The sequence below is a fragment of the Urocitellus parryii genome, chromosome 10, assembly GCF_045843805.1.
Source record: "Urocitellus parryii isolate mUroPar1 chromosome 10, mUroPar1.hap1, whole genome shotgun sequence".
Classification (NCBI taxonomy): Eukaryota; Metazoa; Chordata; class Mammalia; order Rodentia; family Sciuridae; genus Urocitellus; species Urocitellus parryii.
This window is the reverse complement of record NC_135540.1, coordinates 32,043,725-32,071,435: the sequence shown is the minus strand read 5'-3', so window position 1 is coordinate 32,071,435 and position 27,711 is coordinate 32,043,725. Positions and strand designations below refer to the sequence as shown.

Sequence of the window (27,711 nt, the reverse complement as noted above, 5' to 3'; positions counted from 1 at the left end):
CCTGCCTTGACTACTATAAGGGCCACTAATGAATTTTGGGAGATGGGTAAAAAGCATGGTGATTTTAATTCCTGGATATAATATATAATAATATATGTAATATATATGTATATGATATAAAATTATATTATTAATGATCATCTATCACATAATATACCATATTTTATGCATAATAATTTATAATATATTTTATGAATGACAAAGAAGTGTTGAATAAATTATGACTTACATATTGGGTACTTTGGAGAACTGATTTAATTTAATTCTGTGTAAGAGTAGGGATTTCTCAGATATATTTTCTAGGAGCATCCCTCATTTTATATTACCAAGTTGCTAAAAAAAAAAAATCTTTCAGAGGAAACCCAATATAGTGAAGTGTGAAAGAAGGAAAAGAAGGGAAGAAAGCAAAATAAAAACCAAACCAAAAAAAAAAAAAACCAGCAACAACAACAGCAAAAACAAAACAAGTGAAGGCAAAGTTTTCCATTACTGTAACAAATACCCAAGACAATCAGCTTATAAAAGGAAGGGGTTATTTTGGGTTCATGGTTTTGGAGGTTTAGGTTCACTACTGATTGGCACCATTTCCTTTGGGTATGTCAGAAGGCAGCACATTATGGCAGGGATCACATGTTAGAGCAAAACTATCCACCTCATGGCCAGAGAACAACACAGAAAGGAAGAGGAGGAGTTGGGGGTCCTAATATCTAGTTCAAGGTCACATAGCAAGGATCAGAAGATCTCCCACCTGGCTCCACCTCTTAAAGTGTCTACAGCCTCTTAATAGCTCTTAGTCCCCACATGATGGGGACTAAACATGTGACCTTTGGGGAACATTTAAGATCCGAACTGCAGCGGTGGATTATTCTTAATGTGTAACTGAGGCTTGGTTCTATGGGGAAAACTAAGAAACCATTTGGAGCACCCTGGGCCTGTTCTCTCAGAGGATTGGAAGTTTGGAACATTTTCTATGAACTTTCCTCTTATGGTTTTAACTCTTCTTTACTCCACCACTCCCATCTTCCTATAGAGCCCCAAACAACTAAATCGAGGTCTATGTTTTCCTACAACGAATGCATTTAGCTATTAGATAGCTAAATTTCCCATTTCTGTTTTTCCCTTTATTATTATATATACTATTTATTTATAAAATTATGTCACCATTATTATAGTGCTATAATGATACAATATAATATTACAACTAACATAATAAATAAAATAGTATTATTTAAAATATATTAATTATAATAATGTTTTGAAATTACTATCATTTTATTTATAATTATATTACATAATTCATTATATGGTTGCCAGATCAAAGTCTTCAAACCGCTTTTTATCATATTCTGCCATATTTAAGAAGATAAGTGCTGTGTCAAGGCTTAACTCTCTTGCCATGCTCTTCATTCCTATGTGACTTGACCTCACCAATTCAGAATGAACTGCCACTGTCACACAACCTGTCCTGTAGAAGATTCTGGCCATTCCTCTGCAGACTTTTTCCACAACAGACCTGTGCCTTCTTCCCTTTACTTTCTGTCATAATCCTTTTAACATTTAAAAGGAGCAGTTTCTTCTCTTAAATTTTAGCTACAAATTCTGTATTTTCATTGACATCTGATAGTCGGCCATGCAGATTTCTCCTCCAATTCTCCTCTTGTTCACTGTGCACCATGTATATTCTACAAGAAGTGCCACCTGCTTTTCCTGTTTGCTAATGGTTTAAGCCCACACCTTCAGAATAATAAATGATCCCCACATTATAATGGTAAGAATATCATGGGAGATTTTTTTTTAAATGCAGATTTTAGAGTCCTCTCAGACAATCCTGCTGATTGATGGTGGCCATTGACCATGCTCTGAGAAATGTTGTTTTAGGTTTTATTTTCCCCCTGTATGTAATACTTTAATTCACTTATTCTTTTCAGGCTAAGCAAAAATTTATCAGCTTTCTTCCCTCCCTGCATTGTTTTATTAGTTGACAAAGGGATATGTTGACCACTGTTAGGCCAATAACTAAATCTTGACCTTGACGTGGTTTTGGAATCCCACAGACATTGATAAGGAGTGAAAATTGTCATATAAAATTAGATGTTACTTTGGATTTTTGAAGTGATGTAATTTTAGAGTTAACCATATCAATTGTGAAATAGCTTTCAACAGATTTGTTGACAATTTCTCCTTTCTCTTCTATAATATGTTACCACTGTCTTTAGATGACAACAAAGTTTTCTAGTCCCAGCTGGGAGTAATTTCTCTGAAGCAGGATGCTGCATATTTTGTTGATTCAATATTTAATTAAAATAACTCTGAAAACAGACATTCAGTAACATAGATAAAACTACTTGAAAGGAAACAATAAAATTATTCTTTAAAAGAATAAGAAGATAGAACATAATACTATTTTCACTTAGTAGGTTCAAAATAAACAAATCTTGATTATTTGTTTAATAGTTTATTCTCATCTATTTATGTTTTTTATTTATTTGTTATACCTTTATTTTGTTTATTTATGTATTTATTTATTTATATGTGGTGCTGAAGATCAAACCCAGGGCCTCTCATGTGTGAGGTGAATGCTCTACTGCTGAGCCCCAGCCCCAGCCCCTCTGTTTTTTATTATGAAATCTTGGATAAAAAGATTCTAGCTTATAGTTGGTATATAATTGGCAGTAATAACTTTAGATGAAGTATATAATTGGTTATAATATATGTCATTTTATGAAACTAAGTATTTTAGATAATCTATTCTTCCAGTCTATCTCTAAACTTTAATCTTAATGCAGACATGAGAGGACTATAACTACTTTGTAGTCTTTCTTCTTTTAGGTGATTTTCAATTTAGAATATATAGCTCAGGGTTTTGGGGCTAAATAAAAAAATCTGATATCAAATTTTCCCAGCCTCCTCTGTTCTCTATTCATAAATAATACTCTAGCTTAGTGATTTAAGTTTTGTTTTATGAATTAATGAATAGTGTCATCTGATAATAAGCAGTCATTAAATTATTTAAGCAGAAACTATGTAGCATAGAGGGAAAGAATGAGTGAGGGTGTGAATATTGGTTGTCAGAATATAATAAAAGGAGAAATACCAATGAGAATTATACAAAGGAAAGCTAATTCTATATAGCTTCTCACCCCCACCATCAAAAAAAAAAAAAAAGAAAAAAAAAGAAAGAAAGAAAGAAAGAAAAAGAAAAAAAAAGAAAAGAAATTAAGATGGAAAATGGAACAAACCCAAAAGGTAACTGAAAACACAAACTGGCAAAAATTTTGGTAATGATGCCAAAAGTAAAGAAATATTGATTTTACTAAGATTGTCCAAGTAGACTTATCTAATTAGTATGAAGTTGTATAAGTCTAAACTATAGATATAGATATAGATATAGATATATAGATATTAGTAGCAGGGTTTGAACCTGGAGCAGAGGGCTTTATCCACTGATAAATATCATATATTATCCATACCTGGAACCATGTCAAAAACCATATCATATCTCCAGAACTTTTTAGTATTTTATTTAGAGACAGGGTCTCATTGAGTTCTTTAGGACCTTGCTAAGTTGCTGAGGCTGGCTTTGAACTCAAAATCCTTCTGCCTCAACCTCTGGAGAGGCTGGAATTACAGGTGTGTGCCACCGAGCCTGGCAGTCTAAAGGTTAACTATCTTAGTTATTGGAATGATTTTAGCAGGGCAATTGTACAGTGTATGCTTTTATTAAAAGTTGAATGTTTAATTTATCTTATGGTAGGTTTATGTCAGTTCAATTCAACAAGATAACTGAATTACTATTGAGTTCCAAGCACTGGACTGGTATTGGAAATACAAAACATTGTTGAGGAAAATTGGCAAAGACGTGAATAAATGGAGAGAAATTCTGTGCTCATGGATGAGAGACTGAATATTTTTTAGATGCCTTTTCTCTCCCAATTAATGTATAGACTTAATGTGATTTCAGTCCAAAGCACAAAAGACAAATTGACAAGCTGATTTTAAAATTCACATTAAAATGTAAAAGACTTAAAATACCTTGAACATGTTGGAAGAGAATCATGAATTTGGAAAACATACACTGCCTGACCTCAAGACTTGTCATGAATCTATAGTAATCAAGAGACTATGGTCATAATGTAAAAGTATACAAATATATTGATGATGAGGCATAATAAAGAGTCCAGAAATAGACTCACACATATGTGACTTATTGAGCTTTGACAAAGGTGCCAAGGAATCTTCAGTGGGAAAAGAATTGATTTTTCAACAAACTGCTGGAAAAATTGGATATTCATATGCAAATGAGCAAACTTTTCTCCATATCTGGCACCATGTCAAAAATCATATAAAATATAAATCTATGAAATTTCTAGGGGGAAATTATGTGACTATGGGTTTCTTAGATATGACACCAAAAGTGGTTTTGAAATATTTCTTCTCATTATGTAAATTAAAACTTTATTAAGATACTATTATACATCCATTAGAATTGCTATAGTACAAAGGCAATTCATGTCATGTGTTGGAAATTATGTGGAGCAACTGGAATTCTCATAAAGTCTTGGTTGGAATGGGAAATGGTAGTACCATGTAAGTGAACAGCTAGGCAGTTTCTGAAAAGTTAAAACATACACCTATATGATAATCCAGTCATCCCATTCTTAGGTATTTGCCCAAGAGTGATGATAGTGAATGTTTCTACAAATATTTGAAGACAAATATTCATATCAGCTTTAATTGTAGTAGGCAAAAGGAAGAAGCAGTCCCAATATTCAATTTCAACAACTGGATGTATAAACAACTTGAGAAATATCCACACAGTAGAATAATACTCAGCAGTAAAAAGGAAAGATCTACTGTACATGCAGCAAATGCATGAGTCACAAGGTCATGATTCTGAGTGAAAAGAATGTGGACAAAAAAGAAGATATATTGTGTGGTTCTAAATATGAAGAATTCTAGTAAGTGAAAATGAATCCATCACTGAAAGCAGATGCTTGGTTGTCTGAGGTTGGAGGAAAGCCCATTGTGGGGAAGCAGAGAATAGCAGTGGGACACTAGCAACCTTTTGGGAGGGGTGGACATATTTCATTTTCTAGTCTTTTTTGGTGCTCTGAGGATTGAATCCAAACTTTCTGTTTCTAAGCAGGTACATGCCACCAAGCTACACCCCCACCAGTCTTAATGGATATACTCTTTATGTTGATGGCTTCTGAAGTTTATATGTACACACACACACACACACACACACACACACACATTTATATATTAATACAAGTGCAACTGTGCCCTTTAAGTTCCCTAATAAAGCTGACTTAAAAATCAAGAAATATTGGAGTTAATATTAGATTTTAAACCAAGAAAGAGTATTAATATTTTGCTCCCCCAATGCTATCAATGGGTAAATTTTAGTTACATATTGCATGAAATGAAAAGCCTGTTAAAGAAGACTCCCCCAATTTTGTGCAAATCCCAAATTTGATATATAAGTAACAAATTAGTCACAAATTTAATTTCTAATTAATTTAGTTCTAAAAATCTTTACCTTTATATATGTTTTTCACAAAGGTAAAAGTTTCCCCTTTGCATCTTGGGGTATAAAAAGTAATTTCAGAGAGTGAAAGGAACCTGGGTGGTGCTTTTATTCTGGATGTTCAACAAAACTCGCCAAACACGGTAAAAAGAATTTGAAAAATGTTGTCTATCCTGACAATCAGAACTTGGCCAATATGTAGCTGTGACTCTTTTTGAGTTTCTGGGTAGCTTCAAGACTCTTTAGTGGGAAGGCCATTATATTTTATTTGTCTTTTGAAGGGCCCATGCCACAGGAATCTGGCCAAGTCCAGGTCCAATTCTGATTTGAGAGAGAGTGAGAGGTTCTCATAAGATTTTAAATGTTTCAAAATTTAAACAATCCCTTCTCATCATGATATTCACACACAAACATCTGGAAGTAGGAGTTGGGTAGGGAAATACTTTTTAGAAGAGAAAGGCAAAGCTAAAATCTGTTTCATGATCAGTTTTCATGGAGCACCTGCATTCTGTAGACCTGGTGTTGCCCAGTTTTAACCTAATGGAGTAAAAAAGTTTCTACTGACAAAAGAGACACATAATACCAGCAGGGATACTTTCAGATAATTAGCTTGAAAAGTTAAAGAAGATGAGGACATCTAATGTGAAGATCTTTGGCATTCTAGACAAGGGGAGAAGGAGCAACCCTGACCATGTTTTCAACTTGTGGGTGATTGACATCAGGGTTCCAAAATGAATACAAACACATCATCACTCAATAATTTAACTCGTCTTATTGTTGAGATAAGCTAGTTTATCTTCTTTCTCACACTCATGATGCAATATCTTCCTCACTTTTATTGCTGCTTGCCACACCTTTAGATTTTCAGATAGCTATTATACAGCAAGGGTGCTAAGAACCAGCTCTTGGGCCATTAACAATAACGATCAAGTTGAGATGCATGAAGGTATGTATAGAATAGTGTAGAATTAGCAATGGTAAAAGATGCAGAAAAAAACAGAGAAATTAGTAACACTCAGATTGTGACTTTGTAAAGCACTTATTGGGATATTAGTCTGTGTATAGGCTGATTGAGGTGTTTAAAGAATTTTGCAAGGAAGAGTAACCCTGGAAATAATCTGGCAATCTAGAAATAAACTATATAAAATTTCCCATAAACATACATTTTATTTTAAAATGACATAGCTTTTTGCTAAGTGTCATTTTAACTTTGAACTTGCTGCATGTGGTAGGAAATCATCTTTCAGATGCTCATGTTCTCTAATGTTCTTAAACTTCCAGTTAGATGCATGTCTGACAGGAGTTAATAGAAGAAGGGAAATGAAAACAAAACAAATCAAAACAAACAAAAGCAAAAACCTAAAGCAACAAAGTTAAAGTCATCAAGAAAAATATTTATATGATTGACAGAATCTAAAGCAGTAAAGTTAACTCTGGTGGTAGAAGCCATTGGGAATTTTTGGCTCTCCATTTGGTGATGACCTGAATATTTCCAATTCCATTAAGATCTTGATTTAAATTTGATTTAGCTGAACATTATTTATACTTTACCAAAGAGAGTTTCTCCTTCAAAAGGAAAGATATGCACAATGAGGGAAAAGCAGGGCTCCTATCAATTCCCTGCCACTCTGGCAAACATGAAAAGCTCTGTCTTCATGTAGCCTAGGAACTTTTACTGCTTTATGCTTGACTCCAAATATAATGGCCATAAGCAGTTTTCCCTTTGTTTTCATGAAGAGTATAAATCAAATCACTCTGGTCATGGTGACCCTGTGCATATGACAGTATGCACTTTATTTTGTGTTTCACAACAGGTGACGAAGACAATAAAAATGAAGTGGGATAGAATGTTTTGTGTTGAATATCAGTCTATTTTTATGTGGACTATATAAACTGCCATGAACAAGATACTAGAGGAGAAAATTTCAAACATGATTAAGAAAGATTAAAAAGTCAACCTACATTCTGGGAGAAAATATTTGCAAAACATACATCTGATAAAAGGCTTTGTTCAGAATATACAATTCCTACAGCTCATTAATAAGAAACCAGGAAAATCCGTTTTGAAAATGCATAAGAGATTTGAAGAGAAATTTGATCACAGAAGATATTCAAATGACATAAAAGTGCATGCAAAGATGTTCAGTATCATCAGCAAATGCAAACTTAAACTACAATGAACTACTTCTACTCACTAAAATGGCAAATTTTAAAATGCAGGCAATTCCAAGGTTTATCAAGCATAAGAAAAAACTAAAACTCTTATATATTGATGGTGAGAGAACAAAATAATACAGTCTACTTTGCAACACATTGTGGTAGTTTTTTATTTTAAAATGTTAAGGGTATACTTATCATATGACACAACAGGTCCACTTCTGGGTATTTAGTCAAGTGACAAGTGTACACAAATATTTATATGTAAATGTTCATAGCATATTTATCCATAATATTCATAGCTGATCCAAAGTGAAAACCACCCAAATGTCTACCCCTGGTAATGGCGAGGAAACGCATACAATGGGATACTATTTTGCAAAAAAAAAAAAAAAAAAACTATCAATATACCCAATAACCTACATGCATCTTAAAAACATTTGGCTAAGTAAAAGATGCCAGACAAAGAAGTCTACATACTCTATTATTTTGTTGTATGATATTTTAAAAAATGCACATAGTAGAATAGAAAGCAGACTAGTAGTCACCAGGGTTTGGATTAGTAGAATGGGATCTACTACTAACAGTCTTAAGAGAAAGCTTAGTGGTGATGAAGATTTATCTTACATTTACCACTAAAAGCAGACTTTAGGAAGGGATGGGGAGTAAGATAATAAATATGTTGTCTTAAGTAGGCTATAATTATTTTGCACATAATAATGTTATAAAGTAAAATATAAGAGCCTTACATAAATATGCAAATAATAATACAGGAATATAAACCATTCCTGAGAAAAACCCTTCAACATTCAACACTCTGGTTACAGGATTTTGTCCAAATGAATAGTTTTGTTCAATACTTGCTTTCTCTGTTTACTGCCCAACTAATTCACACTCATTAAAGATATGGACTTCTGTATGACATAAATGAAGGACATAAGATCCTTCATGCTTCTGTTTTTATATCTTCAAGTAATACTTTTTTTCTTTAAAAAAGAAGAAATACATTTGTCCTAGGTTTTATTAGCTGGGATATATTTTTGCACAGCTCCTTTAATTGCTAAATATTTCATTGTATGGCTTATGTCACTTCTGGGCCCTAACAGTACATAAATAATTTAAGTCTAATGACACATACTTTAGAAAGGGAGGCATTTATATATGTATTGAACAATCACAGTTGATGTTAAGATTTTCCTGATCCATAATTTTATTTTTATTTGTTCTACCTGACTTTTGGTTTCTCAGACAAGGAAGTGTAATGAAAAATTTTATTCTTTCCATCTTGAACATGTTTTTCTTACTTAAAATCAAGTATTTATTGTCTAGTAATGTAGTAACGATGTAAGAGAGGGGAAGGTTTTGTTAGATATAAGCATTTGCCTCAATAACCACTCTATTCTATTAAATATGTTAGTTCACTTCAGAGAAAATAACAATAAAATCTGTTGCATGGCAAAAATTCCCTTAAATGTTTCCATTCAAATTACTACACATTATTTCTTAACTTTTAAAGCTACAAATACTCTTGAATTAAATCTTTATGACATTAAAAAAGTTATCAAAAGATAAGACAGTAGGAAAAGCACACCAATCACAAGCATTACTGATGGATGAATTTTCAAAAACTACCATGTTGGTCACCAGTGCAGTGATCAAGAAACACAGCACTACCAGTACCCAGGAACTCCCTCGGGACCCTCCCAGTCACTGTACCTCTCCAGAGGGAATTCCCTTTCCTATCTTCTCACAGTACGGATGAGTTTGTCCTGGTTTTGAACCGTATGCAAACAGAATCTCATAGTGCGCCTTCTTTATGCCTGACTTCTTTCATTCAATACTGTGTTTTGAGGTTCATTCTTGTGTGCAGCTGTACTTTGATCCTTCTCATTGTGTTCATCTTATACTATGGAAAAACATCAGAATTCATTTATACATTCTGTTGTTGATGATCATTTGGATAATTTTTATTTTTGTACAATTAGGAATTATGCTACTAAATATATTCTTGCCCTTATGTTTTGGTAAATGAATAAGTTGCTCTTCGGTGTGTGTGTGTGTGTGTGTGTGTGTGTAACTGCTGGTTATAAGATATGTTCAGTTTGAGGGAATGATGCCAAAGTAATCTCAAAGTAGTCGTATCAACTTTTATTTCTACCAGCAGTGTGTAATTCTGATTAATCTGTGGTCTTGTTATTTTCTGCCTCAAAAATTTTTAGACATTCCAATAGATGTATTTTATTGAATTGTGGTTTTAATACGTGTTTTCCTAATGTCTGATAAAGCTGACTACATACTTTATGTGCTTATTGGCCTTTTGTATATACTCATTCATGGAATAGCCAGTCAAATTGTTTTGTGTATTTCATAATCACAGTCCATTGAAAATATTTGTATGATCACATTTGAAAACCGCTGGGCATTGATTTGAAAGGTAGGACATTTCATGAAGTTCAGCATTTTCATTCATAGGTATGCCAGGGAGAAGACTTTGAAAGAATGTACCAGGAGTTATGATATTTTTCAACTACACAAATAATTTTTTTCTAGCGATAATTTTAAACTGTAGGATGGATTAATAAATGATGAAAGTTTAGTACAATAAAATATACAACTGTGGAAATAAATAAAATATAATAACACAGTAGTGGTTAGATAAATTGTGGAGGTAATCATCTATAATCCCAGAGGCTCAAGAGGCTGAAGCAGGAGCATAGCTAGTTCAAAGCCAACCTCAGCAACTTCCTGAGGCCCTAGGCTACTCTACGTAAAATATAACAAAAAGGGCTGGTGATGTGGCTCACTGGTTAAGTGTCCCTGGGTTCAATCCCTGGTACCCAACAAAAAAACCCAAACCAAACCAAACCAAACTAAAACAAAACAAAGACAGAAAATAATAGAAGACTTGACTGAGCTCTTGGCTGTATCATTAGTTCACCTCAGGCGACCTGCTACCCTGTGGACAGGTTTCCTAACCCTGCTCCCGTCACCTGTGATTCAGTCACAGGTGCTGAGCAGATGAAGCCTGGTTTGGCAGCTACTCTGGAAGGACAAGGACAGTGGGCCTGCAGCTTGCTTGGTCTCCCCAGTACAAGCCAAGAGATTGGACAGCAGATAGTAAAAGGTATGAAGTTCTAAGCAGACGGCCTCTCAGGGTTTGGATCTCAAACGTTCCCTTGAAGTCACGTATTGAAAGCTTGATTCCCGGCTGTGGTGCTATTGGGAGGTGGTGGAACTTTCTAGAGGTGGGGCCTAGTGGGAGGAACTTAGGTCACCAGGGGACATGCCCTTCAAAGAGGCCCTTTCTTTCATTTCCCTGCCTCGGCGAGGGGATTAGTTTCCTCTGACAAATACTCCTCACTGTGATGTACCACCTTGCTTCAGGCCCAGAGGCAACAGGGCCTTAGAGTGAAATCTATGACACCAAGAGCCCAAATAATTCTTTCCTTCTTTAAGTTATGTCAGGTATTTTCCCCCAGCAATGGAAAGCTGGCACACTGCCCTTTTTACCAGAGGGCAAGTTGAGTCTCTCCGTGCAATGCTTCTTGCATTTTTAGAGTTCCCGCTTCTTTCAAAACATTACTCATGAATATAAAAATATCTTATGTTTTAAAAATTTTAGTGTATCTAAACATTAGGACTCACTGATATAATTGTATTTTTTCTTTCTTCTTTTTGCCTGAGAATATTCTGAGGTGTTTAATCTGTAGCTGCAACTGGCTACCTTGCCTTGGTCTAATTTTATGACTTTGTTTTTAGGAAAAATGACTCAGAGGTGACTAAATAAGCCTGAATTGGAATATTTTCCTTAAAATTTAATAGTTAGAATTTCCCTTTTGTAGAAAAACCAGTCATTTGGCATTGCCTGTCTTTACAAATGAACTGTTTTGTTACTGACTCTACAGTAACTAAAGAAAAAACCTTCAAAATAAAAGAAGAAAATAAATAACCCATTTTTCTCATAATTATATTCCAATTTTCATATTTATTCTATGTATGAAAATCCTAGAATTTATAGGTTAGTAAAAATATTGCAGCTATTCAAGAAAAAAGTAGGTGGCTCATATAAATACTAATTTGTTTCTGAAAAGTCTATTATACTCTTAAAATTGTAGCATAATTAATAATTTTTAAAGTGACAGAAATGTTAAAAGTCTTGAATAATATTTACTTTTTGTGATTTTTTGAAATCTCAAACTTTAATAGCTTTTTATTTATAACTATAATGTTATACTTATCACTTGGCAAAATGTTTTGATTTCAACTGACTTTACCCAATAGTAAATATTTCCCAATAGTGCAGATGACTAAAAGTCTGCAGTGTGGGCCATGCTAGGGATACAATCACTTTAAAATTTTATTAAAGATGTGAGTTTCAGCTTTTAGCTGTAAAAGGGTTATAGTTTACATTAAGAAGAAACAATAACCTATAAATTAGGGGTGAGCTTTGACAGGTTCTGCAAAACAGCAAATTTCCTGCTTAAGCATGCAGTACAGTTGTGGTTTAGAATTTCTCCACCAGTAAAGCAAAATATTGGTCTGTGATACTCCAAGGTTCAGTAGGAGGTAATTTAGAGACATTATGGATTTTCCCAAAGGTCTCAAGGATGCCTTAGGTTATCCTGATGTGCTTGCATACTGAACAGATGAAATTGTCTCATAGTTATATAAAAGAACTGCATTCAAGATTAAGCAGGGTTATAGCCTTAAAATTAGTACAAAATAAGAAAAAAAATTGCTGCAAAATGTCATCTGACACACTGGTTATTTTGGGAAGTAGTGAGGACATAAAAATCTCTGTTTTAGACTCGACCAGCATTGATAACAGTATCATCAGTGTATTTGGGTTAAAGGATTGACCTGACTTCTTTAGTTCAGCTGCTAAGATAAACCATTAGAGACACTGACCAGTATGACCACGATTACCTGTAGTGTCGTCCCTTAGGCCAATGAACAGAAGTTTGGTTAGTTCCAGAGATCCCTTCTATCTCTCCCCCCCCCCCCCCGAATAGTGTCTGTAGATGAGTCAACCATTGCTTGGTTTTGAGTAATCTAAGCACACATGCTCATGAATGAACTCATTCATATCAGAATCAAACTGAAGTCATATGCAAGGAATCATTCCCCAGCTTTTACATATCCCAATACAGAAAAGTAGATAAGAGATTAAAGGCATTCCAAAGTCTGGTGGATCTTGATGAAATGGACCATGCTGCTTAGAAACCTTTAAACTATATATAATACTTACATATTGCAAAAAGGGTTATTTAGTGATGGTATCATCAAAGGATGGGGAAAACTCCAAAGGCTGTAAAACTTAAATCACCTTGAATAAAATTTCTGGCAAAACAAACGGATAGAAATTTGATTGAATTAAATAGCAGAGCCAATCAATTGTACATCTTGGGGCATATTTATCAGTTAAAAAACACACTGAGACTTTTCCTTAGTTTATATTTAAATAGTAATAAAAGGCCCAATGAGGAGATCAGGCCTGCATTATTTTTATTACTTGTTGAACAGTGCCAAGAAAAATCAGTTATTTGTTTGGAGAGAGGTTCTTGTTGGTAAGAAGGCGCGAATGACTTTCTCACCATTCAATTTCTCTTGCCTAGGTCTCCAGCTGCCTTTGCATGAAAGAAAGCTGCTGTCATCTGAGAGCAGGAAGGAAAACAAAAGCCAACGGGCTCTTGTGGGATTGAGTTCATGCGTTGAGTGAATCAAAACAATATGACCCAAATAAGTGACAGAAGCCTTGGAGAAAGCATGATTGAAGATCTTTTGATTGTCTCACGGTGCAGTTGAGTTCAATGGCAGTGGAGCATGGGCAGAATGGACATGACCACCTCCAGCATTATGTCTATGTGGTTAGTCGATTGGTAAGTCCAGGAAGTCAAAGAGGAATGAACTGCCATTTTCAGAGAAGCTCATTTTTTTTCTCCATTTGATGATGCAGCCAATGACATTCCCATTTTTATTAGTGAGAAAATTGAGACATGGAAAGCTGAAGTATTTTTGCCAAAGGATAGGTTTCTGGTCAGGCAAAAAAAGCCGGGATTTGAACTTGGGTCTTGTATGTGTGGCTGTTAATGAGTTTCTTCGGTACTTGGAACTTATTTCCATTATAGCAATTATAATATTAACTCAATCTTCAACACATGTTTATTGAGTGTATACTCAATGTTTGGCAGTGATTGTGGCACCAGTGACAAAGAATTAAATAAAACATAAAAAATTCCTCCCTTTGAGAAGCTTACTTGTACTGTAATTTTTTGGATCTCCTTTGTTTCCCCACTTGATGGTATATAATTTGAGAAGAGGGTCTTTGTCTTATTTATCTTTGTATCCCCTACAAAAAAAATGTTCAATAAATGATTATATGATTTTATCTCTTCTTCATAGTGTTTTAGGAATCATGTTGTTATATTTAGGAAGACTAGTTTCTAAGCAAAGATGGTCTTAGGAAAATGGTGAAATAAAGATTCCAGTTTGCCTGCCTTCAACCTTCTTTTTATCTCAGGCAAGTCCTTTTTATAAAAAGTCAAGATATCCTTTGCCTCATAGCCAGATTTCCTTTAAGGAATCTCTGATATTATAGTGTTGGTTATTATTTATAGCTTGCATTAGCTTCATGTTACTATAAAGAAATACATGAGGCAGTTAACTTATAAAAAGAAAAGGCTTACTTTGTTCCCCGATTCTGGAGGTTCCAGTTATAGATCAAGTGGCTTTTTCACTTTGGGTCTCTGGCGAAGACAACATATCATGTTGGTAGCTCATGGAGGAGCAAATGGCTTACCTCATCAGCTAGGAAGCAGAAGGAGGGACAAGAAGGGGAGAGACCGGGTTTCCACAGTTTTCTTCAAAGGCAGATTCTCAGTGACCTGAGATTCTCTCACTAGGCCTCACCTCCCACAGGTTCACAGCATCTCACGGCAGATCCTTTAACACATAGATTCTTCAGGGACTCAACTTATATCTAAACCATAGCACATCTTTTTCTTTGTCTTGTACGTATTATCATCTTTTTTTCTGAAATTTGTCCATTTTACCTAAATTTTTATTTATTTTATTTTTTTAAAAAATTGTTCTTTTTTAGATACACATGACAGTAGAATGTATTTTGACATATCATACATACATGGAGTGTAATATATTCTAATTAGGATTCCATTCTTGTGGTTGAATATGATGTGAAGTTTTGCTGGTCATGTATTCATATAGGAACATAGGAAAGTTATGTCTGATTCATTCTATTGTCTTTCCTAATCCCATTTTCCCTCCCTTCCTTTCATTTCCCTTTGTCTAATACAATGAACTTCTAATCTCCCCTCCTCCTTGTTATTGTGTTTTAGCATCCACTTATCAGAGAGAACATTCAGCCTTTGGTTTTTTGAGATTGGTTTATTATTTCACTTAACATGATAGTCTCCAGTTCCATCTATTTACCGACAAATGCCATAATGTCATTCTTCCTTATGGCTGAGTAATATTTCATTGTGTACATATATATCACATTTTTCTTTATCCATTCATCTGTTGAAGGGCATGTAGGTTGGTTCCATAGCTTGGCTATTGTGAATTGAGCTGCTATAAACATGATGTGGCTGTATCACTGTAGTATGCTGATTTTAAGTCCTTTGGGTATAAACCAAGGAGTGGCTCACATGATGGTTTCATTTTTAGTTTACTGAGGAATCTCCATACTGCTTTCCAGAGTAGTTGCACCAATTTTTTTGTCCCACCATCAATGTATGAATGTACTTCCCCCGAAACACCGTCACCAACATTTGTTGTTACTTGTATTCGTAATAATGGCTATTCTAACTTGAGTGAGATGGAATCTCAGTGTAGTTTTAATTGCATTTCTCTAACTGCTAGAGATGTGGGACATTTTTTCATATATTTGTTGACCATTCATTTCTTCTTTGAAATATCTGTTCAGTTTCTTTGCCCATTTATGAATTGGTAAATCAGAGCCTACCCCATGTGAATATATGAAATTATACTACCTTTTCTGTAGATCTCATCTTGACTCTAAAATGAACAGATGGAAAGATATAATTCAATAAAGAGAACCTCAGTTGCTTGGATGTGTATTTTTGGTGATAAGAATTTTGCCCGACCTCCCTGAAATCACAACAGGCAAATGTTTGGTGCATGTGCTTATGACCCGTTACTGGTTTTCTGTGGCCACCCTTGGTAATTTAAAACATGAGTTGCTGGTACTTTAAAAAAAAAAAAAAGGCATTGAAAAAGTATGCTTCAGCCCTGCAGCACAGCCGCACACGCGGAGATGGGAGGTTTGACTAGACCCAGCTTGGAGCCACCTGAAGAGAGATGCTGGGCACTGGCCATGGAAATGCTCACTCTAATGTGCTTTCCAGGAAGAATCCGGTTTGACGCACAGAGTGGTTCTGAAAACCTTGAGAGCAGAGCCTTTGAACAAAGCCACCAGGTTTATTGTTCCAAAATTTTAGTCTGTAATGATTCTATCCAGGACAGAATTACTTGAAGGAAACAGCCATAAAATCCTTTCAGTTCTCTTATTTGCAGTTTTAGCCGTTACAGACAAAAGCAATTTTAGTGCTCTCACCATATAAAACAAGAGATACCAAAACACTACCTGTTGAGGTCCTGACACTGTTTTAACGTGTGTGTGTAGGAGATTTTTAAAAAAACTTCATTATTTTAAAATTATTTATGCATTTATTTACTTGTCTTTTTTAGTTATACATGACATAGAAATGTATTTTGGCAAATTATACATACATAGAATATAACTTTTTCTATTTAGGATCTCACTCTTGTGGTTGCACGTGATGTGGAGTTACCCTGGCCATGAACTCAAGCACAAGGCTAGGAAAGTTATGTCCAATTAATTCTACTGTCTTTCTCGTTCCCCTCCCCTTCCCTCCCCCTTCTCTCCATTTCCTTTGTCTAATCCAATGGATTTCTATTATTCCCGTCCCCAACCTCCTTTGTTTTGGGTTAGTATCCATTGATGGATCAAAGAGAATATTCAGCCTTTAGTTTTTGTGATTGGTTCAGCCTGGTATTCTCCAGTTGTGTCTGTCTGGCACAGAGGAGGTCCTGGTTTAATCCCCAGCACCGACAGGAAAAAAAAAAATAGCGCATGTTTATACCTTGCTATAACTTTAGAGTGGAGGAATGTAGGTATTTGTTGTTGAAAATTTTAAAAACATTCTTTGGGCTGTGTTTTATTTGAACACTGATTTAATATATTAGGACGAGCATAAAAGTGGGTCCTTTGGGGCTCATTGAATACAATTTTGTAAAGCAGGTTTAGATGATGTGTAAAGCAATTTTTGATTCGCTTGGTGCAGCGCTCACAATACAGGGAGGATTATTTCCTTATCATGTGACCTTAAAAGAATCGTGCATTTAATATTTAGTTATTCATTCAACCATTACATGTTGAGCACCCCCCAGGTATCTGGTAAACACTGAGCAGATTCTGGATATTTAGTGTTGAACAAAAAAGACTCTTCTCTATTCTCATGGAGATTATGGGGAGAAGATAGATTTAAAAAAAAAATAACCTCACAAGCAAACCTGTTATAAAATGGTATGAAGAAAATACAAGTATCAAAAATTATCATAGCTGAAGTTTCTAATTTATATTGGGGCTATATAATCATGATCTAGGAAATCTCTTGTTTAAAACCTCTATGTGACTTCTTGTCCCATTTAAAATCAAGTTCAAAGTCTTCCCAACATGGGCCAGGTCCTATGTGGTTTAGTTGCAGTTCACCTTCCAATATCCATTAACAACCCCGCCTTCTCCTTTGCTCACATATTTTAATCACATGGATCTTTCTATTACTCAATATTCTAAGCTTATGTTATTTGCTTGGACTGTTCTACAGAATCGTCTCATGGCTGGCTGGCTTTTGGCAGCCAATCCCTAGCCTGGAAGCATTTCTTCAGAGAGTCCGTCCTTCAGTTTTCAACCTAAATAGCCTCTTACTTCCACTTATCTTTTCACATTGTTGATTTTCTTCATAGATCCTGGGGCTCTTTGACATTCATGTTTTGCATGTGTTCATGGTTTACTTATGTTTTATCTCTCACACTGGAAAGCAGACTCTCTGAGTCCAAGGATAAGACCGCAATACTGACCCCAGAATCTACACTCGTGTTTGGCACGTGAAAAGTTTTATTACTCTGTCTAGAATGATCTCTGAGTCATATAAGGCATGTGTAGCCAACCCCAGTGTAGTGTTTCTGTTTTAGTCGGCTCTCTATTACTGTAACAGTATTGGAAATAATCAAATTTATAAGACTAAAGGTTTATTTTGGCTCACAATTTGAGGTTTCAGGCCTGGGTTGGTTGGCTTCATTGCTTTTGGGTTTGTGGTGAGGCAGCACATCATGGCAGGGACTGTGGCAAAACCATTCACCTTGTGGCCCAGGCATGAAAGAGAGAGGGAGAAGAGCGGGCCAGAGTTCCATATTCCCTTCAAGGGCACATCCCTAGTGACCAGAAGACTAGGCCCCACCTCTTAAATTTCCACCACCACCCAAAAGTGCCACAGGCTGGGGACCAAGCCTTCCCTACATGAGCCTTTGTAGGACACTTAACCAGACCACAGCAGTTTTCTTGAAGTTTGTCTTCCAGCTTCCATCAATGATCAGGTAGGTAGGTAGGAGACTCAGCTTTTTATTTGTGTCTGTTGAGAAACTCCTTGTCCAATCTCATTCACACATTTCAAGAAGATAAATGTTAGTATGAGGATCGGCATAGCTAAATCCACTTAGGGAACAAATTAATTTCTAAAACACACCTCAGAATTACAGCTGAATCGTGATACATTCAAATTGCAATTTTTCAAAGAAAATACATACCTTATTTTAAAAGAACTCCCCGTGGCCTACTTTCAAATTTTAGGGGGGAGGGGCAAGCAGAAAAAATCAAAGTGATAGAGTGCCAGGGATCCCAGCAGCCTGCAGCAGGGCCCCGGAGATCCAGGCCAACTGATTCGCGTGGCCTGCCCTGCGGCTACAGAAGGCGTGGCGCCTCAGTGAAGCCATTAATTGGCAAGCAGGGAGGTTAGGGAAGGCCATTAGGTGGAATCCCACCAGCCAAGCCCACACGGACCCTTGGGCCGAGCACGGGATCTCAGAAGGGGAAGGAAGCTGTACAGTCCCATCCCCCACAGCGGACACTCCACCGAGGCAGTCAGCGGCCACCATCCGGGAAAGCTGAAGGATACACCGCCACTCTCCTTCAGAGTGCAACATCAAAACAGCGGACACTCCATCCAGGCAGTCAGCGGCCACCATCCGGGAAAGCTGAAGAATACACCACCACTCTCCAACAGCTTGCAACATCAAAACAGCCAGCAGCAGGACCCCGGAGATCCAGGCCAACTGATTCGCGCGGCCTGCCCCGCAGCTACAGAAGGCGTGGCGCCTCAGAGAAGCCATTAATTAGCAAGCAGGGAGGTTAGGGACTGCCATTAGGTGGAATCCCGCCAGCCAAGCCCACCGCCCACGCCCGGAACAGGCCCAGCGACCTGCCAGCATTGTAGTCACGACACCCCAATTGGAATAGGGACAGAGCAGAGCCGCCTTCCACTCCCGGAACAGGCCCAGAGAGCCGCCAGCGTGGTAGACACGTCACCCCAATTGGAGTAGGGGCACAGCCGCCGCCCGCACCTGCAAGGGAGACTTTTCAAGTATACAAGAGCAACATAAATAAATAGGGGGTAAATTTCAAAACACAACAGTTGCACCAAGCAGAAAGAAACGCGAGCAGTATGAAAAGACAAGGAAAGAAAGGACCACAAGCAATGCAGGTCAACTCAACTTTAGAAGAGGTAATAGCTGCAACAGATGGAATATCAGATAAAGAGTTCAGGATATATATGTTTCAGATGATCTGGAGTCTCAAGGAAGACATGAGACAGCAAAATCAGACAATGAAAGATCACATTGACAAACAAATCCAGGAAGTAAAAGATCAATTTCACAGGGAGATAGAGGTAATAAAAAACAAACAAATTGAAATTCTAGAAATGCAGGAAACAATAAACCAACTTAAAAACTCAATTGAGAATACTACCAGCAGAGTAGATCACTTAGAAGAGAGAACATCAGACAATGAAGACAAAGTATTTCAACTGGAAAAGAACATAGACAGCTCAGCAAGTCTGCTAAGAAACCATGAGCAGAACATCCAAGAATTATGGGACAATATCAAAAGACCAAATTTAAGAGTCATTGGGATACAGGAAGGCACAGAGCTCCATTCCAAAGGAATAAACAGTCTATTCAGTGAAATAATACGAGAAAACTTCCCAGAATTGAAGATTGAGACAGAATCCGAAATCCTAGAAGCCTACAGGACGCCGAATGTGCAAAATCATAAGAGATCCACACCTAGACACATTATAATGAAGATGTCCAACATACAGAATAAGGAGAGAATTTTAAAAGCTGCAAGAGAAAGAAAGCAGATTACATTCAGGGGTAAACCAATCAGAATAACAGCTGATCTCTCAACACAGACTCTGAAAGCTAGAAGATCCTGGAATAACATATTTCAAACACTGAAAGACAATGGGCTCCAACCAAGAATCGTGTATCCGGCGAAATTAAGCTTCAGGTTAGAAGATGAAATTAAAACCTTCCACAATAAACAAAAGTTAAAAGAATTCGCAGCTAGAAAACCATCTCTTCAAAAAATCCTTGGCAAAACATTACAGGAAGAGGAAATGGAAAACAACATTGAAAACCAACAATGGGAGGTAGGACAGTAAAGGGGGAAAAGTAGTCAAAGAGGATAACAAATCAGGTTTAGTAACATCAATAAACAAATATGGATAGAAGAACAAACCATATCTCAATAATAACCCTAAATGTTAATGGCTTAAACTCACCAATTAAGAGACACAGGCTAGTAGAATGGATCAAAAAACAAGACCCAACAATATGCTGTCTACAGGAGACGCATTTGATAGGAAAAGATATACATAGACTGAAGGTGAAAGGTTGGGAAAAATCATATCACTCATATGGACCGCGGAAACAAGCAGGAGTGTCCATACTCATATCTAATAAAATAGATTTCAAGCCAAAGCTAATCAAAAGGGATATAGAAGGACACTTCATACTGCTCAAGGGAACCATACACCAACAAGACATAACAATCATAAATATATATGCCCCAAATAATGGTGCAGCTGTATTCATCAAGCAAACTCTTCTCAAGTTCAAGAGTCTAATAGACCAACATACAATAATCATGGGAGACTTCAACACACCTCTCTCACCACTGGACAGATCTTCCAAACAAAAGTTAAATAAGGAAACTATAGAACTCAATAACACAATTAACAACCTAGACTTAATTGACATATATAGACTATACCACCCAACATCAAGTAGCTACACTTTTTTCTCAGCAGCACATGGAACCTTCTCAAAAATAGACCATATACTATGTCACAGGGCAACTCTTAGACAATACAAAGGGGTAGAGATAATACCATGCATCTTATCTGATCATAATGGAATGAAACTGAAAATCAATGATAAAAGAAGAAAGGAAAAATCAAGCATCACCTGGAGAATGAACAATAGGTTGCTGAGTGATCAATGGGTTTTAGAAGACATCAAGGAGGAAATTAAAAAATTCCTAGAGTTAAATGAAAACACAGACACAACATATCGGAATCTATGGGACACATTGAAAGCAGTTCTAAGAGGAAAATTCATTGCTTGGAGTTCATTCCTCAAAAAAAGAAAAAACCAACAAATAAATGATCTCATACTTCATCTCAAAATCCTAGAAAAAGAAGAGCAAAACAACAGCAAAAGAAGTAGAAGGCAAGAAATAATTAAAATCAGAGCTGAAATTAATGAAATTGAAACAAAAGAAACAATTGAAAAAATTGACAAAACTAAAAGCTGGTTCTTTGAAAAAATAAATAAAATTGACAGACCCTTAGCCATGCTAACGAAGAGAAGAAGAGAGAGAACCCAAATTACTAGCATACGGGATGAAAAAGGCAATATCACAACAGACACTTCAGAAATACAGAAGATAATCAGAAATTACTTTGAATCCTTATACTCCAATAAAATAGAAGATAGTGAAGGCATAGATAAATTCCTTGAGTCCTATGATCTGCCCAGATTGAGCCAGGAGGATATAGACAACCTAAACAGACTAATAACAATAGAGGAAATAGAAGAAACCATCAAAAGACTACCAACTAAGAAAAGCCCAGGACCGGATGGGTATACAGCAGAGTTTTACAAAACCTTTAAAGAGGAACTAACACCAATACTTTTCAAGCTATTTCAGGAAATAGAAAAAGAGGGAGAACTTCCAAATTCATTCTACGAGGCCAACATCACCCTGATTCCGAAACCAGACAAAGACACTTCAAAGAAGGAAAACTACAGACCAATATCTCTAATGAACCTTGACGCAAAAATCCTCAATAAAATTCTGGCGAATCGGATTCAAATACATATCAAAAAATTATACATCATGATCAAGTAGGATTCATCCCTGGGATGCAAGGCTGGTTTAATATACGGAAATCAATAAATGTTATTCACCACATCAATAGACTTAAAAATAAGAACCATATGATCATCTCAATAGATGCAGTAAAAGCATTCGACAAAGTACAGCATCCCTTTATGTTCAAAACGCTAGAAAAATTAGGGATAACAGGATCATACCTCAACATTGTAAAAGCAATCTATGATACGCCACAGGCCAGCATCATTCTGAATGGAGAAAAATTGAAGGCATTCCCTCTAAGATCTGGTACAAGACAGGGATGCCCTCTCTCACCACTTCTGTTCAACATAGTCCTCGAAACACTGGCCAGAGCAATTAGACAGTCAAAAGAAATTAAAGGCATAAAAATAGGAAAAGAAGAACTTAAATTATCACTATTTGCAGATGATATGATTCTATACCTAGCAGACCCAAAAGGGTCTACAAAGAAACTATTAGAGCTAATAAATGAATTCAGCAAAGTGGCAGGATATAAGATCAACACGCATAAATCAAAGGCATTCCTGTATATCAGCGACAAATCCTCTGAAACGGAAATGAGGACAACTACTCCATTCACAATATCCCCCAAAAAAATAAAATACTTGGGAATCAACCTAACAAAAGAGGTGAAAGATTTATACAATGAAAATTACAGAACCCTAAAGAAAGACATAGAAGAAGACCTTAGAAGATGGAAAAACATACCCTGCTCATGGATAGGCAGAACTAACATCATCAAAATGGCGATATTACCAAAAGTTCTCTATAAGTTCAATGCAATGCCAATCAAAATCCCAGCAGCATATCTTGTAGAAATAGATAAAAGAATCATGAAATTCATATGGAATAATAAAAGACCCAGAATAGCAAAAACAATACTAAGCAGGAAGTGTGAATCAGGCGGTATAGCGATACCAGACTTCAAGCTATACTACAGAGCAATAGTAACAAAAACAGCATGGTACTGGTACCAAAACAGGCGGGTGGACCAATGGTACAGAATAGAGGACACAGTAACCAATCCACAAAACTACAACTATCTTATTTTTGATAAAGGGGCTAAAAGCATGCAATGGAGGAAGGATAGCATCTTCAACAAATGGTGCTGGGAAAACTGGAAATCCATTTGCACCAAAATGAATCTGAATCCCTATCTCTCGCCGTGCACAAAAGTTAACTCAAAATGGATCAAGGAGCTTGATATTAAATCAGAGACACGGCATCTGATAGAAGAAAAAGTTGGTTATGATCTACACGCTGTGGGATCGGGCTCCAAATTCCTCAATAGGACACCCATAGCGCTAGAGTTAACAAATAGAATCAACAAATGGGACTTACTCAAACTAAAAAGTTTTTTCTCAGCAAAAGAAACAATAAGAGAGATAAATAGGGAGCCTACATCCTGGGAACAAATCTTTACTCCACACACTTCAGATAGAGCCCTAATAACCAGAATATATAAAGAACTCAAAAAATTAGACAATAAGATAACAAATAACCCAATCAATAAATGGGCCAAGGACCTGAACAGACACTTCTCAGAGGAGGACATACAATCAATCAACAAGTACATGAAAAAATGCTCACCATCGCTAGCAGTCAGAGAAATGCAAATCAAAACTACCCTAAGATACCATCTCACTCCAGTAAGACTGGCAGCCATTAGGAAGTCAAACAACAATAAGTGCTGGAGAGGATGCGGGGAAAAGGGCACTCTTGTTCATTGCTGGTGGGACTGCAAATTGGTGCAGCCAATTTGGAAAGCAGTATGGAGATTTCTCGGAAAGCTGGGAATGGAACCACCATTTGACCCAGCTATTCCCCTTCTCGGTCTATTCCCTAAAGCCCTAACAAGAGCATGCTACAGGGACACTGCTACATCGATGTTCATAGCAGCTCAATTCACGATAGCAAGACTGTGGAACCAGCCTAGATGCCCTTCAATAGATGAATGGATAAAAAAAAATGTGGCATTTATACACTATGGAGTATTACTCTGCATTAAAAAATGACAAAATTATAGAATTTGGAGGGAAATGGATGGCATTAGAGCAGATTATGCTAAGTGAAGCTAGTCAATCTTTAAAAAACAAATACCAAATGACTCCTTTGATATAAGGGGTGTAAACAAGGACAGGGTAGGGACGAAGAGCTTGAGAAGAATATTTACAGTAAACAGGGATGAGAGGTGGGAGGGAAAGGGAGTGAGAAGGGAAATTGCATGGAAATGGAAGGCGATCCTCAGGGTTATACAAAATGTCATATAAGAGGTAAGGAGGGGTAAGTCAAGAGAATACAAATGGAAGACATGATTTACAGTAGAAGGGGTAGAGAGAGAAAAGGGGAGGGGAGGGGAGGGGAGGGGAGGGGGGATAGTAGACAATAGGACAGACAGCAGAATACATCAGACACTAGAAAGGCAATATGTCAATCAATGGAAGGGTAACTGATGTGATACAGCAATTTGTATACGGGGTAAAAGCGGGAGTTCATAATCCACTTGAATCAAACCGTGTAATATGATGTATTAAGAACTATGTAATGTTATGAACGACCAATAAAAAAAAAAAAGTGAAAAAAAAAATAAAAAATAAAAAATAAAAAAATTAAAAAAAAATAAAATTGTTTAAAATTTTGAGACAGAGTCTCACTAAGCTGCCCAGGCTATCTCTAACTTGAGATCCTCCTGCTTTAGCTTCCCAAGTAGCTGATATCACAGGTGGCACCACATGGCCAGCTCTATCATCTGCGTTTTGACAAATGTATATACTTGTGTAACCCATTCATAATACAAAGCCCAATCAAGATATAACCCAATAATGATATACCACCAGTAAGATATATAACATCTCCATCACTCCAGAAAGATCCCTCTGGCCCTTTTCCACTCAATTGTCACATCCCACAAGCAACCTCTATTCTGATTTCTATCAGCATGGATGAGCATGGGTCACTTTTTGATAAACAACACGGTTTTTTAAAAGAAATTTTTGGAGCACATGCGTGCCCGGTCCCGCAAACATGGAGTCCTGTAGCCCAGGTCTTACCTGAGTCAGGCTGCACTCATGGAAGACTTCTGACAAGTTTTTCACCTATATGGGATTGTACATCTTCTACTAGGGCTCTGTGGTTGTAGTTGGCAGTCCTGAGATAATGTGCTTTTACATGGCTTTCCAACTTCCAGCTATGACTGGTATAAGATTTGGGAAGGTCTGACTCTGAGGTTTCATCCAATGATTGCCCTTGAATTCTTAGGCTTTGGCTTCAGTAACAAATGGAGACCACACCACTATTCCATATTTGAGCAGGCCAGCATCATGGAGGCGCTATAATAGGACTCAACCTGTTGTCTCACGAGTGTGGAGACATTGTTGCTCAGGAGCTGCTGTATAGGTTCAAACAAAATGGATCCAGCCAGCTTACCATAAAGAGTCTCTGTCTGTCAAATGGAGGTATCTTTTCTAAGACTCATCAGCCTCTTCTTCTCCAAAAACTACTTAAAGTTGGAGGTGTGCTGTCACCCATCTTCACGAGGTTGATGGACTTCTTTGTATTTTCTCGAGGTTTTTCCCCAGTCTTTGGACCATACACTCAATCCTCCGAGAGTGAGCTGTGGGATATATTGGCAGGGACTGGAAACAATGACAGGAACTTGGTGATTGACAGTCTCTTACATCAATCAGACGTGTAGAGGATGCTGGGTGGGGGCTCTTGCCTCTGTAACTATTCCCATTCATTTTATCTTTGGGCCATTGGATCCTATAAATCCCATTCAGAACTTTTGGAGCTGTACAGGAAAATGCTGCTGCGGTCTACAGTGTCGATTCTGGATGAACAGATTAGCCACTACCCACAGCTAGAGGATCTCATGGGCTTCTTGAATGCATGTATGGGCTTCATCAACTCCTTCTGAGCTGGAAAGAGTATCTTTTGTATATTATCACCCCCACTTCGGTATCTGTTGTGGATTCCACTTAGGAAGAAATGCCCCAAAGAGGTCCTGGCAGTCAAACACTGTTCTCTCACAAAAGTCCACTTTACTCACATTGATGGAACAGAATATAGAAAGAAGGCAGTAGAAATTCTGACAAAATAGTCCACCTCATTCCTTTGACGTCTGATTAAGTATGTAGACTTGTCTTTTGTTTATTAAGAAATTCTGTTGATCACGACTTCTCATGGATGCATAGAGACAGGCATTAGACATTCTTTTGCTTAAAAGACTTAACACTTCTGTGGACTTTGCTGAAGTCTCTGACAGTGCTAATTTCTGGCCCAACCCCAATTGGAATTCCACAGTAAAGAATGAGGCGTGGGGCCTGTTATCTCTTCTTGAAAGGCTTAAAAGGTACATGGTTTTTAAAGTTTTTAAAGCAACATAGCTTAAGTGAGAGTGAATATCCCTTTTCATACTTTGGATTAGTTTCATCAGCTGCTTCAAATGATAGACATTTTGTTAAAATACTTGTTTAAGTGATGCAGTATTTTAAAGTATGGTGTAAGAGTATGATTTGCCAACACATTGTGTATAGTTTATAAGGACACTACACTGGCATACCTTTACTCTGCCAAAGCAGTGAACCCTTATTAAACATGTGTAATTTCTGAGTAAACTAAATCTAAATTATTTACAGAATTTCCTAAAATGACAGACATTAAGAACCAATTGCATGGGAGGAATAGACGAACTCTAGATAGGGCAGAGGAGTCGGAGGGGAAGGGAGAGGGCATGGGGTTAGAAATGATGGTGGAATGTGATGATCATTATTATCCAAAGTGCAGGTATGAAGACACGAGTTGGTGTGAATATACTTTGTATACAACCAGAGATATGAAAAATTGTGCTCTAGGGGGTAATAGGAATTGTAATGCATTCTGCTGTCATATAGAAATAAGAAAATTAGAATAAATAAATAAAATTTTTAAAAAGAACCAAAAAAACAACAACAACAACAACAAAAAAACAAATTTTAGTGTGTTTCCCCTAGAACAGAGAACTTGGTTGCTTCAAAGCTTTATTTTAGGATACAGAAAATATTCCTGGTGTTTCACTGTGAGTCAGGGTATAGTTTTGTCTTCAAACATTATTTAATTCTTTATGCAATGATCATTACTGAGCGACGACAATGTTGTCATTTTGCATTCAAAGGCATTTATGTTATGGTGTTTTTCTTTATTAAGTATTATATAAAAGTGGCTTAACCATATTTGTTAAAATTTTTCTAGAATGCCAGCACATCTGCAGTGAATGTGTAACTGGCTAATGTCAAAAGAAACAGACTTATTTGAAAGAGTGCTTTGCTGGTCCTCCTACGTACTGATAGTTTTACTTCATCTGAGAATTGCATGTTTAGAAGATTGAAGAAGAGATAGTGAGTTAACTGCTGCCAAGAGGGAAGACAATGGTATCAAATCCAGGTCTGAATAGAAAACGAGCAGGAGGTCCTCCATACTTCAAAGCCTTAATAGATAATCTGCT

At 36.7% G+C, this 27,711-nt stretch overlaps 1 pseudogene; it reads left to right on the top strand.

The window, feature by feature from the left end:
* LOC113197249 (mesoderm-specific transcript homolog protein pseudogene) overlaps window positions 1–26,145 on the top strand; it is a 47,048-nt pseudogene extending 20,903 nt beyond the window's left edge.
* Window positions 26,146–27,711: the final 1,566 nt, after the last annotated feature.